This window comes from Dioscorea cayenensis, chromosome 15 (assembly GCF_009730915.1).
Source record: "Dioscorea cayenensis subsp. rotundata cultivar TDr96_F1 chromosome 15, TDr96_F1_v2_PseudoChromosome.rev07_lg8_w22 25.fasta, whole genome shotgun sequence".
Taxonomy (NCBI): Eukaryota; Viridiplantae; Streptophyta; class Magnoliopsida; order Dioscoreales; family Dioscoreaceae; genus Dioscorea; species Dioscorea cayenensis.
The window spans coordinates 19,388,750-19,401,778 of record NC_052485.1 but is presented as its reverse complement, the minus strand read 5'-3'; the positions used below and the strand labels follow the sequence as shown (position 1 = coordinate 19,401,778).

General features: G+C 41.4%; 1 non-coding gene across 1 annotated transcript; it reads right to left on the bottom strand.

Moving 5' to 3' along the window:
- Positions 1 to 6,368: 6,368 nt before the first annotated feature.
- LOC120278260 lies at positions 6,369 to 6,475 on the bottom strand. Its single transcript, XR_005541601.1, has one exon. It is a non-coding gene; the product is annotated as a small nucleolar RNA R71 (small nucleolar RNA).
- Positions 6,476 to 13,029: the final 6,554 nt, after the last annotated feature.

Sequence of the window (13,029 nt, the reverse complement as noted above, 5' to 3'; positions counted from 1 at the left end):
ATAGTAACTACTACAGTAATTGCTACAGTGATTTGCTACAGTACCTGCTATATTACTCGGCTAAAAACACTCTCGATTCATAATTTTCATCGAGGCAACATAAATGGGCACACGTTTATGCCGTAGATCATGTTGCTTCTTCAATAAAAGACCTCATTGGTGATGATCTTGATATTATTGCACAAGTTAGGATACGGAAATGTGACTATCTTCGTGGCCCTTAAACTCATTAGAATTACTTAAATACATGGAGGTTGGAACACATTCTCGTATCTTTGAGCCCAACTTGTCTCTTCGCATTTGTTCCTTCCAAAAATTAATCAAATAGTGCATTTGCCATCCACATTGGCTTCTTTCTTATATATTTGGCTCCACAACTCTACATGCACCAAAATAACATAAATACACATGTATTAATGCTAAAACCTGATAAAAGTAATGGTCAATGAAAGAAAAGAATACTTCGTATTACTCATACACAAGCACTTATCAAACTCCCCCACACTTAAGCCTTTGCATATCCTCAAGAAAAAATAAAATATTGAAGCATAGAAGATGGAAATGCTGAAACTGCTTGGCCTTAGTTTACCAAAGCATGCAAGAAGAGCATTCCATAAGTAATGGAAATTTCAACACTAAATACGAAAAATCAAATCTCTAGCTAAAAACTTGAATCAAAAAGGTCAATAAACCCGAAATCGTGAAAGTGTGTGTAAACTCACTCAATTCAACCCAAAGTATACTCCTCAAAGTTCTTAGTATTAAATACTTATTTATGCACAAAAAAAAGAAAAAGCAATATTAGTAGCTTCACACATCCTCTAAGGTAGCCCTTTCCAAAGATGCCGCTAAGGTGGCTTTCACACTTTTGAGGTGGTAGCTCTTTCTACCAGGGTAATAGCTTTCATTCATCCCATGAGATAGCTCTTTCTTTCATTAGGGTATAACAAGTATCCAACTTATGAGAGTAGCTTCATACGTCATATGCGGTAGCACTTTCCATTCCCAATGCACACAAACAAGTACAATTTTTTTCTCTTTTTCCATTTTTTTAAATAACAAAACAAGAAACAAAACTAATTACTCCCTCAAACATCGAACTTGAGTTTCCAAAAGAGTTTAATGAGTGAGATGTCCAACAAGTGTCAATCGGGCAAAAATTCCTATAAATTCAAGCAATAACAAGAGCATGAAAACATTCATTGTTAAAAATTCACCTAGACTCAAGAATACAATCATTGCAACTTAGGTGAATAGCCATTAGCTACATAATCATGTATGTTCAGTTAAAACTTATGTAAAGGACTTGTGCAATGTAACTCCACCTTACACTTAAGTTGTACATTACCCTCAATGTAAATATGCAAACTCATTAACAAGCATAACAATCAAGAATATAAGCGGAAGTCGCAATCGAAACAATACTCACCTGACTCCTACTGTTGGATTTGATGGATCCAAATCCTTCAGAGTGAAGTTCCAATGGGTTGTGAAGCACACACGACAAAGTGTAAAACAACTTGGCTATGTCCCTGGCTAGTTCTCAATTCCCATACTGAGAAGACCATCTGCATGCATACACAAGGGGATTCAGTAAAGCTCAATAAACAAAATCAACTCGAGCATATTAAAGATTATGCAATGGAATGCTACTTGAGACAAAAATAAAACATAAACTCAGAAGGAAGATCCTTTTTGAGTGTACAAGTCCAAAATAAAATATGGAAATAGAATACAAAAATGTAACAGCAAAGCAAAGTAAAGACACATAAAGCATCGGTGTCTGGCTGGAGCCTCTCTACTGCTATAGCTGGTGAAGATACTGCAATAGGTGGATTGATTATTGCCTGAACTAATGATGGTGGTGCTGTGGATGCCTGAGGGGTCCAGGATCTCATGATGAATGGTGAGGTGACGTCTCACTCTAATAGCTGCTATAGGATGTCGAGACTTGCCTTCAGCTCTGTGTGGTTCACGACATGTGTAACGCGAACCTCAACCAAGTCTTCCTGTAACACCACTACAGTGCTCTTGAGCCTCTCAAATCAATCACGGGCTTGAGGTAAAGAAAAATATCCGAACTAGTTGGGGCTCATGTGCTGTAGAGGGAGCCTCTACCTGTGGCTCCAGTACTGGCTGTGACTCCTCTCCGGTGCCGCCTTGACCTTCGCTGTCTCAGAATCGGGCATGATCATCATATATAATCCTAGTCCGCATCTCCGGACCATCCTCATCAATCTTATAGTGATTATACCAAGTGGACTTGGTAAAATGGCCTTCTCGGCCCCACTAATAGCGTATAATAATCCCATCCCCATGATAAGTCTGGTGATGAATGGGCCTAGGAATAGAATACCGACTCTAGCATACTGGCCCTGATGATGAAGATAATCTTCCATGATATGCCCTAGATGAATAGGCTCGAACTAGACCTTCGAAAATAAGTAAAGTAAATCCTGCCGACTCAAAACACCTATGCTCTCACCTCGGCCGCGCACTTATCTACTGAGCATTGCATGTATGTATCTATAGCTCAGCCGGGACAGGCACGTGGCCTTAGACACTCCTGGCTCATACTGACCCTATCCACATAACATCCCTTACACTCTCGAGGAGTCAACCTGAAAGGATAATTAGTCGGTAAGTGCTTGTACTCCTCCGTGTCAGTAAAAGCCTTTTCATACATTCCCATGCAGATCTAAAATTGTGTAACACTCATACTTTAATAGCGTCTAAATGCTCAGAACTGTATGGTGTCAACACTATCAAATCTGGAATATGACTGGTCAAAATGGAAAGACTCTATAACCTGGAGCATCAATGCATGGATAGTTGGCTCTTGAATCGATAATAATGTCTTCTAGCTGTCTACGGCCAATAGCTTCTCGACCTCAGTGGCTAGTTCATTGCCTCACTACACATCTCTTAGCACACTCAGATCCAAAAACTACGACTGTCAAAACCTAAGCTTCGATTGCCTATTAAATCAGACCTGGTGCTCGGGAATAGCGAATTCTATATGCTCGGGCTTTCTATGTTCTTTGGGCCATACCGACAAGATGAAGTTAAAAATCTTTAAATCAACCGGTAAACTCGAATAAAACTTCTCTAAACCCACAGTTGGAGTTGAGAGCGAAACCAAGAGTGTTCTCCGAGGGTTTTGGAGTATGTAAATCGAGAAGCCTTGATAGATTTATAAAGAAGAACGCAGCCCTCTGCTTTTTGCACATCCACACGGGCGTGTGGAAATTGCCCATGGCCGTGGGACTCCACAGGACAAACCCACAGGGGCCGATGCACGCCCCTGTGTGCTCTCAGGATAACACTCAACACTTTCTGAACGCATCCACACGGGCGTGTGGAAATTCCCCACGCCCGTGTGCCCGACCCACAAGGGTATACGCACGCCCCTATGACTTCTCTGTCCAACTCGAGAAAATTTTCTAAGTACATTGCACGCCCGTGCGGAAATTCTAAACGGGCGTGGACCTTTACAGGCCCAGCTCATAGTGGCACCCACATGCCCTTGTGTATTCCCAGGATGGAGGAGAGCTCTTCTGCATAGATCCACAAGGGCATATGGAAATTACCCACAGCCGTGTATTTATTACAGGATCATCCACAGGGGTGAGTCCACGCCCTTGTGTGTTTCTGGAAAAAAAGAATCTTTAAGTCTTTGCATGAATACACAGGCTTGTGTGGAAATTACCCATGTGCGTGTGACCATCACGAAGTCGTTCACAGTGGCGAGTCCACGCCCCTGTATCCTCTCAGGATGGGCTCTCAATAAAGACCCACGGCCGTGTGGAAATTCCACACGATTGTGCATTTTCTCTAGATGACTTAGAAAGAACTGCAGGTGATAAGTGCTTATGCGATAAGAATGTAAAGTGTTCTTTCATTATGGTGAACATTACTTTTATTAGGTTTAAGAGCTAATACATGTGTGTTTGTGTTTTTTACCGCATGTAGGGTTGCAAAGCTAAATATTGACAAAAGAAGTTAATTTAGATCGTAAATGCACTATTTGATGAAATCTTGGGAAGGAACAAATGCGAAGACACAAGTCAGACTCAAGATACAAGAATGTGTGCCAACCTCCATGTATTCAAGCGAGTACAATGATGTGAAGGGGCACATAGGTAGTCATATTCGATCATCCCGATTTGTACATTGATAGTAAGATCTTCACCAATGAGGCCGTTTATTGAAGAAGCGTTATGATCTACGGCGTAAACGTGTGCCCGTTTATGTTACCTCAATGAAAGACATGGATTCGGGAGTGTTTCTGGCAGGTACTGTAGAACATACTGTAGCAAAACACTATAGTAATTTATTGTAGCAGTACTGTTCATGGTCGGCTGAAAATGTGGTTTCTAGAGAATCCACAAGGGCATTTGGAAATTCACCACGCCTATGTGGATGCCCGATTTCAGCCATTTTAAATCCGCGATTCAGCCAGATTTCTGCATCTTTCTTTCCATCTTTTCTCCAACTTTGGAGAGGCTTGTGGCTAGGGTTTAGAGATGTATTGCAAGGCTTTTAGAAGGGTTCTACGCCTTCGACATGATGATTGTCTTGCCAGATAGCTATTGGGGGAGCTTTCGTCGGCACCGATCCGGTGAGTTGTGCCTTATGCTTGACAAGGGGACCTTTGAAGAAGGTGCGACCACTCCACAAGACCATCGATAAGACTATCGAAGGGGTTTTCCTATTGACTATTTGTTTTTACTTTCGATTTTATGATTGATTATATCATGCTCCATGGAGTGCTAATCCCCTAGTGGGTACTTGGATTTGTGAATCCTTGGATGTATTTGTTTCATTGAACCTTTTATTATGCTTTCCTTAATTGATGTTTTAACTGAGTTCCAATCTTGAATGCTTGATTGTTTGAATAATCCCTTAGAGTGACACTAGCGTTGAGAGTTCACCTTGGTAATTCTTGTGAGTGACTGATACACCATGAAGATTAGACAAAGCTAGATTGGAGAGGGTTGAGAGGGTGAGCCAAGAGTTAGTGGAGCGTTCCCTTTCCCATCCGGTGTGATTTATCCTACCTCCATTTCGATGAGTTCTTTGTGGTCACAATAGAGTGAAGTGCTCAAGGATGACCTCCACTGGGGCTTAGTTACGCGAGTGACAGAGTGAAGCATTGAAGTTAACTCTAGTATCAAGGGGTTTAATTGTAACTAGGGGCCTTTCACTTGGACCAAAGGGTTAGGTTTATACATAATAATAGGGTTTATCAATTAGAATCCTTAGAACTCCATGCAACTTTATATAGTGTGAGGTGTTGAGACTATTCGATTTCTCCACCAGGGTATAGTATAGAGTTAGTCACTGTTTACCTTAGATTTGGGACTGTGTATTGTAGGATCTCCATGACTCATTAATGTATCAGTTAGGAAGCATAATAGTTGGTTTTGCACTTGAAACGATTATCCAAGGCAAAACAGTATCCGAGTACCCCACTTTATATCGATTGCCTTTCCTCTCACTTATTTGTGCTTCCCTTTCTTGTTCTTTTATTCTTGTTTACATCACACTTTATCAATACAATCATTTTTATCTTCACTTGGTTAAGTAGAAACTTAAGTATTTTTATTCCCTACTCCCTATGGATATGATACCCAACTCACCTGGGAATTTATTGCTCGACAAACCCGTGCACTTGCGGGTCACACAGAAGGGGCGTTGTCCAGTTTTTGGCGCCATTGCCGGGGAGTAGGCGTTTAGAGATACTTTGCACTTAGTTATCTTATCTATTCATTCATTCTATTTCATATCTTCTTATTCAATCATTATTCTAATTTTGTTTTCTTTATTTTGGTTCAGCTCCAAGTTCCACCCGAGGGAACCCTTCGATATTAATTAAAGGTGATCATGAACTTGAACATACACTAAGAAGAAGGAGAAAAGAACATGTGCAAGAATTTTTGAATCTAGCTGAAGGGAAAGTTGAAGGATCTGACAACATGGCAGAACAAAATGAACAACAAAGAGCACTCTCTGATTACGCCAAACTGTCAGTATTGGGTACAGAATCTAGCATTCTGCGGCCCCTAACCATACCTCAGAATTTTGATCTAAAACCGTCATTCATCCACATGTTACAGCAGTTCGCAAAGTTCAATGGTTTGGCCGATGAGGATCCAAACAATCACATAGAGAATTTCCTAGAAGTGTGTGATATGCTCAAGATCAATGGTGTTACGGATGATGCCATTCAGTTGAAAGTCTTCCTATTTTCCTTAAAGGGGAGAGCGAAGCAGTGGCTACACTTATTACATAGAGCATCGATCACTACATGGGAGAAGATGGTAGAAGCTTTTCTTGCCTATTATTTCCCTCCCGGAAAATCTACAAAGCTTAGGAATGAGATCTCGTCCTTTGTGCAAAGATAATTGGAGTCTCTATTCGAGACATGGGAAAGGTTCAAGGAACTCCGGCGAAAATGTCCTCAACATGGGTTTCCAGTGTGGATGATCATTCAAACTTTTTACAATGGTTTGAACCCAAGTACAAGAAAGTTACTTGATGCAGTTGCAGGAGGTATATTAGGTAGCAAGACCCCCATAGAAGCCCCACAATTAATTGAAGAAATGGGGTTGAACAACTAACAATGGAATGCTAGGGAGAAGAAGAAAGTGGCCGGCATCCATGAGATCGATGCAGTTACATCGTTGGCGGCCCAAGTGGAGGTGACAAGATCCCCTTGCTTATATCCCGCAAGTGCACGGGCTTGTCGAAGTAATAATCCCGGGTGAGCGGGGTCGAATCCACAGGGAGTAGGGAGTGAAAATACTTAATTTGATTCTTAACTATGTGGAAGATCAATTGTGATAGGTGTGAAATTGATTCAATTCTCAACAATAAAATCAACAAGTGAAAGAGCAAAAATAAGAAGAGGCTAAGGCAATTGATAAAGATGGGGTACTCGGATAATGCTTCACCTAGGATAATCGCTTCAAGTGCAAGAACTCTCTATTATGCTTCCTAATCAATGCAATGGTGAGTCGTGGAAATCCTTACATACATAGTCCCATATCTAAGGTCAACTATGCCTAACTCTATACATGTCCCAGAGGAGAAATTGAACAATCTCAACACCTCGCACTCGCATAGAGTTGCAATGAACTCTAGGGATTCCAAGTGATAAATCTCTTCCTTAATATAGACATAACCTTTTGGTCCAGGCGGAAGGTCCCTAGCCATAATTAAGCCGTAGATACTAAGATCCTTTCAACGGTTCACTCCATTGCACGCGTAACTAGGCCCCAGAGGAGGTTCATCCCTTAGACCACTCACTCTATTATGGCTGCAAAGAACTCAAGGAATGGAGATAGAATCTATCACGCCGGAGGGGAAAGAGGACGCTCCTGTACCTCTCGACTCACCCTCTCAACCCTCTCCAACCTAGCTTTGTATAACGCTCGTGGTGTGTCACTCACTCACAAGGTTACCAACAAGAACTCTCAACCCTAGTGTCACTCTAGGGGAAAAGTTCATACAATCAAGCATTCAAGGTTGGAACTCACAATAAACATCAATTTATTGAAAGCATAATAAAGAAGTTCAATGAAACGAATACATCCTAGGGTTCACAATCATCCAAGTACCCACTAGGTGTTTAGCTCTCCATGGAGTTTAATACAATCAAAGAAATCGAATGTAAAAGCAATGAATCCATAAAGAAACCACCTCGATGGTCGTGTCGATGGTCTTGTGAAGAGTCCTCTACTCGTCGTCCAAAGATTCCTTCATTCGGTATAGGATACGCCTCGATCGAAGCTCCCCTACCAACCTTCTTCCTAATGGAATCACGATGTTAGAGCAGTAGAACTTCTCCAAAACCTTGGCCAATACCCCTCGAAACCCTAGCCGAAGTCCTCTCACTAGTTGGGGAAAAGATGGAGAAAAGAATACCAAAATCGGGGCTAAAATCGGCTTTAAATACGGCTGGAATCGGGCGACTGCACGGGCGTGTATGATGTCACATGCCCCTATGGAATTTCCACACGGGCGTGGATAATTTCCACACGCCCGTGTGGATTCTCTGTTTCTCTGATTTCTCGGGCGGGCTGCTACAGTACTTGCTACAATGTTTTGCTACCGTAACCTGCTACAGTAATATGCCGAAAATACTCCCGAATTCCATACTTTCATTGGGGTAACACAAACGGGCACACGTTTACGCCGTGAATCACTTGCCTCTTCAATGATGTGCACGTTGGTGGATCTCTTGTTTGTTATATGCATAAATCAGAATGTTCGAGTGTGACTGCCTTTGTGCCCCTCCAAATGAATGTGCTCTCTCGAATACGAGGAGGTTGGCACACAATCTAGCATCTCACAGCTGACCTATGTCTTCGCGTTTGAACCTTAGCAAGATCTCCTCCAAAATAGGTGCATTATAATCCACATTGGCCTATTTCCTTCATACTCGGCCTCACAACCCTACCTGCATAAAAGTAACATAAAAACACATATATTAATGTAAAAACCTGAGAAAAGTAATGCTCAACATAAGGAATGAATGCTTCGCATTCATATCGCACAAGCACTTATCAAACTCCCCCATACTTAAGCTTTTGCTTGTCCTCAATCAAACATTAAAACATTATGTGCATTGATGAAGAAAATATTGAAAGTGCTTGGCCTTAGGTTCACCAAGGTATACAAAGAAAGTATTCTACAAGTAAGGAAAATTTCAACACTAAATAGGAAAAATCAATGCTCTAGCTAAAAACTTGAATCAAAAAGGACAACAAACCCGAATTTCGTGTATGTGTGTGAACTCACTCAAAACAACCAAAGGTATACTCCTCAAAGTTCTAAGTACAAGGGACTTATTTATCTACAAAAGTGACAAAAATTTAAAAGATGGTAGTAGCTTCACACATCCTCTAAGGTAGCCCTTTCCAAAGCGGCCGCTAAGGTGGCTTTCACACTTTCGAGGTGGTAGCTCTTTCTACCCGAGTGGTAGCTTTCACTCATCCTATAAGATAGCTATTTCTATCATTAGGGCATAACTAGCATCCGACTTGTGAGAGTAGCTTCATACTTCATAGGTGGTAGCTCTTTCCACCCAACAAACACAAATAAACAATAAAAACTATTTTTGTTCCTTCTTTTTCATTTTCAATTTTTGAGTTTAGCACAAGAAAATAAACCTAACTAGTCCCTTTAACATCGAACATGAGTTTCAATAGAGTTCAAAAAGTGAGTAGTGCACTAAGTGTAAATCGGGCAAAAATTCCTAAAAATTCAAGCAAGAACTAGAGTATGAAAACATTCAATGTTAGCAATTCTCCCAGACTTAAGAATACAATCATTGCAACTACGTGAACCTCCATTGGCTATGTGAGAATATATCAATCATGAAAAATAGAAAAGATGTGCGCATTATGAAACTTCCCCCCACACTTAAGTTGTACATTGTCCTCAATGTACACATGCAAGCTCACTCAAAATATATCATTCAAAAATAGATGTGGGAGAAGCAATCAAAACAATACTCCCCTGACTCCTAGTGTTGCGTTTGATGAAGCTAATTCATTGGGAGTAGTGTTCCAATGGGTTGTGAAGCTCGCACGGCCAAGTGCCAAAGCACCTTGGCCGTACCCATGACTAAGTCTCAATTTCCAAGAAGACAAGACCATCTGCACGAACACACGAGGGGATTCAGTGAAGCTCAAAAAAAACAAAAATAACTCGAGTATACAAAAGATAGAGCAATGAATACAACTCGAGACAACAAATGAAAATAAACTCAGAAGGAAAATCCATTCTGAGTATACAAATCCAAAATAAAATGCAGAAAGTAAAATGCAAAAAATAAGAACAAAGAAGGTAAAGACGCCTCAAGTGTCGGTGTCAATAGCTAGTACATTTGTTTCCCTTGCTGGTGAAGATGACGCTGGTGCTGCAAAATAAATGAAGATTGGCAAAGAAAAGAGAAAGAGAAGCTTACTGACAAAATGAGAATGAAAGACTATAAAATGGCCGGAAAACTCAATGAACAACCCTCTAAAACGATGGTGAGAGGTCAGGATAGAGCAAGGATGTGTTCTCAAAACATTTGAGGGTGAAAAGATAGAGAAAACCGAAAAGATTTTAAAGAAAACCTGCGGTTCTAGCATATCTGAAAATCCACACGGGCGTGTGGAAATTACCCACGCCCGTGTGCCCGACCCACAGGGGTAGACGCACGCCCCTGTGGACTCTCCATGCAATCGAGAAAATTCTCTAAGACCCACGCCCGTGCAAAAGTTCCACACGGGCGTGGACATTCACAGGCCCAACTCACAGGGGCAAACGCACGCCCCTGTGTCTTCTCGGGATGAAGAGATCCTCTGCAGAGATTCGCACGGGCGTGCGAAAATTACCCACGCCCGTGTGTGGTTCACAAGGTCGCCCACAGGGGCGAGTCCATGCCCCTGTGTGCTCTCTGGATAAACTGCCTAACTCTGCAGGAATTCACACGCCCGTGTGGAAATGACCCACGGGCGTGTGACAGTCGCATGGTCGTTCATAGGGGCAGCCGCACGTCCCTGTGCCTTCTCTGGATGAGCTCGCAGTGCAAATCCACGGGCGTGTGAAAATGCCACACGCCCGTGTGTTTTTTCTGGATACCTTAGGAAATTCTACAGGCTCTGCAGAAATTTTTTTAACATATTTACACACTCAGAGCCTGCCCTAATATGTAAGTTTTACCAGTGAAAAACATGTAAAATAGCTCAAACGACCAAAACTTCACCAAAACACATGAAAGCACAAGATAACACCAACGGTCCACAAGAAAAGCATAGCAATGGCATATAAAAATCAAAACACCAACACTCAAGCTCTTATTCATGCAACACTAAACTAAAAACTAGGAAAACAGAATTGCTTGCGTTGGCTCCCAAGAAGCGCTTGTTTTACGTCACTTAGCTTGACGTACCTCTTCCTTACCTTATGGAGGCTTGAAAAGAGTATGTTCCTCCCGACTAGACATTGCATAGGTACTTCCATTAAACCAAAAATTTGCTTGCCGTGGTGGAATATTTGTTGGAGAGTCCAACCATCTTACCATTGGCCTCCAAGGAAACAATTTGGGTTGGGAATTATCCAAGCTTAGCACAGGTGGGTCATTGGATGGCTTCAATTTCCTACCCACATCTTCTTCCAAACCCAAAACCTCTTTCTTGCAATTTATGAGTTGATTAATCCCAAAGAGAGATGCTTGCTCCATTAACTTAGGATTTGCCTCTTCTTCCATTTCAACTTGAAAGCAATATGTCTTAACTAACTCTCCTTGCACCATTTCTTGCTCACAAACATATTGTCCACTCAAACAATTATCACATTGAATGAACGGTTCTTCTTGTATCCTCTCAATCTCGACAACATCATACTCGTTCCGCCCCACTTCTTCATTGTCATTCACTACCATATCTTCTCTATAAGGAACTTGACTTGCTTGCTCAAATACTTGTTGTTCCCTGGAGAGTGTGTCAAGTATCCCTCCTAGTTGATGCTCAAGGTTTTTATAGGACGCTTCATGACATCTTCGTGTGGTCTCTATATTTTGGACGCAGACATCGGATGCTTCAATAAAGTTAGCTAATACTCTTTGTAACTGAAATGCATCCTCGCCGAGTATCTCACTCCTTTGACATTCCTCTTGAGGTGTCTCCCAATGTTGTTCACCATTATTCCACAATAAGTTTGGGTAGCCCACTTCAATTGGATCATAAACATTGTAACATGGAATGCTTTGTTGTCATGAAGTAGCAATTCTATCAACCTTTTTACTGAGAGCTTCGACCTGCAAATATAGAGCAACAACTGGGCAATCATCATTTAAAATCCTTGCAAGAAAAAATAAGACATGACAAAAGAAAAACAAATGAGAATGATGGAAAAATAAGAAAGTGTGAAATAATATATATATATATTTTTTTAATAAATCAGAACGGTGATAGAGAAGAGATGTGAAATAGAATGAAAGGTAAATAGCTAAGAAAACAAAGTGTAAAGTATCTCTAAACACCTAACTCACCGGCAACGGCGCCAAAAACTTGACAATATCCCCTTGCTTATATCCCGCAAGTGCACGGGCTTGTCGAAGTAATAATCCCGGGTGAGCGGGGTCGAATCCACAGAGAGTAGCGAGTGATAATACTTAATTTGATTCTTACCTATGTGGAAGATCAATTGTGATAGATGTGAAATTGATTCAATTCTCAACAATAAAATCAACAAGTGAAAGAGCAAAAGTAAGAAGAGGGTAAGGCAATCGATAAAGATGGGGTACTCGGATAATGCTTCACCTAGGATAATCGCTTCAAGTGCAAGAACTCTCTATTATGCTTCCTAATCAATGCAATGGTGAGTCGTGGAAATCCTTACATACATAGTCCCATATCTAAGGTCAACTATGCCTAACTCTATACATGTCCCATATCTAAGGAAATCGAACAATCTCAACACCTCACACTCGCATAGAGTTGCAATGAACTCTAGGGATTCCAAGTGATAAATTTCTTCCTTAATATAGACCTAACCCTTTGGTCCAGGCGGAAGGTCCCTAGCCACAATTAAGCCGTAGATACTAAGATCCTCTCAACGCTTCACTCCATTGCACGCGCAACTAGGCCCCAGCGGAGGTTCATCCCTTAGACCACTCACTCTATTATGGCCGCAAAGAACTCAATGAACGGAGGTAGAATCTATCATGCCGGAGGGGAAAGGGGATGCTCCTGTACCTCTCGACTCACCCTCTCAACCCTCTCCAACCTAGCTTTGTCTAACGCTCGTGGTGTGTCACTCACTCACAAGGTTACCAACAAGAACTGTCAACCCTAGTGTCACTCTAATGGAAAAGTTCATACAATCAATCATTCAAGGTTGGAACTCACAATAAACATCAATTTATTGAAAGCATAATAAAGAAGTTCAATGAAACGAATACATCCTAAGGTTCACAATCATCCAAGTACCCACTAGGGGTTTAGCTCTCCATGTAGCTTAATACAATCA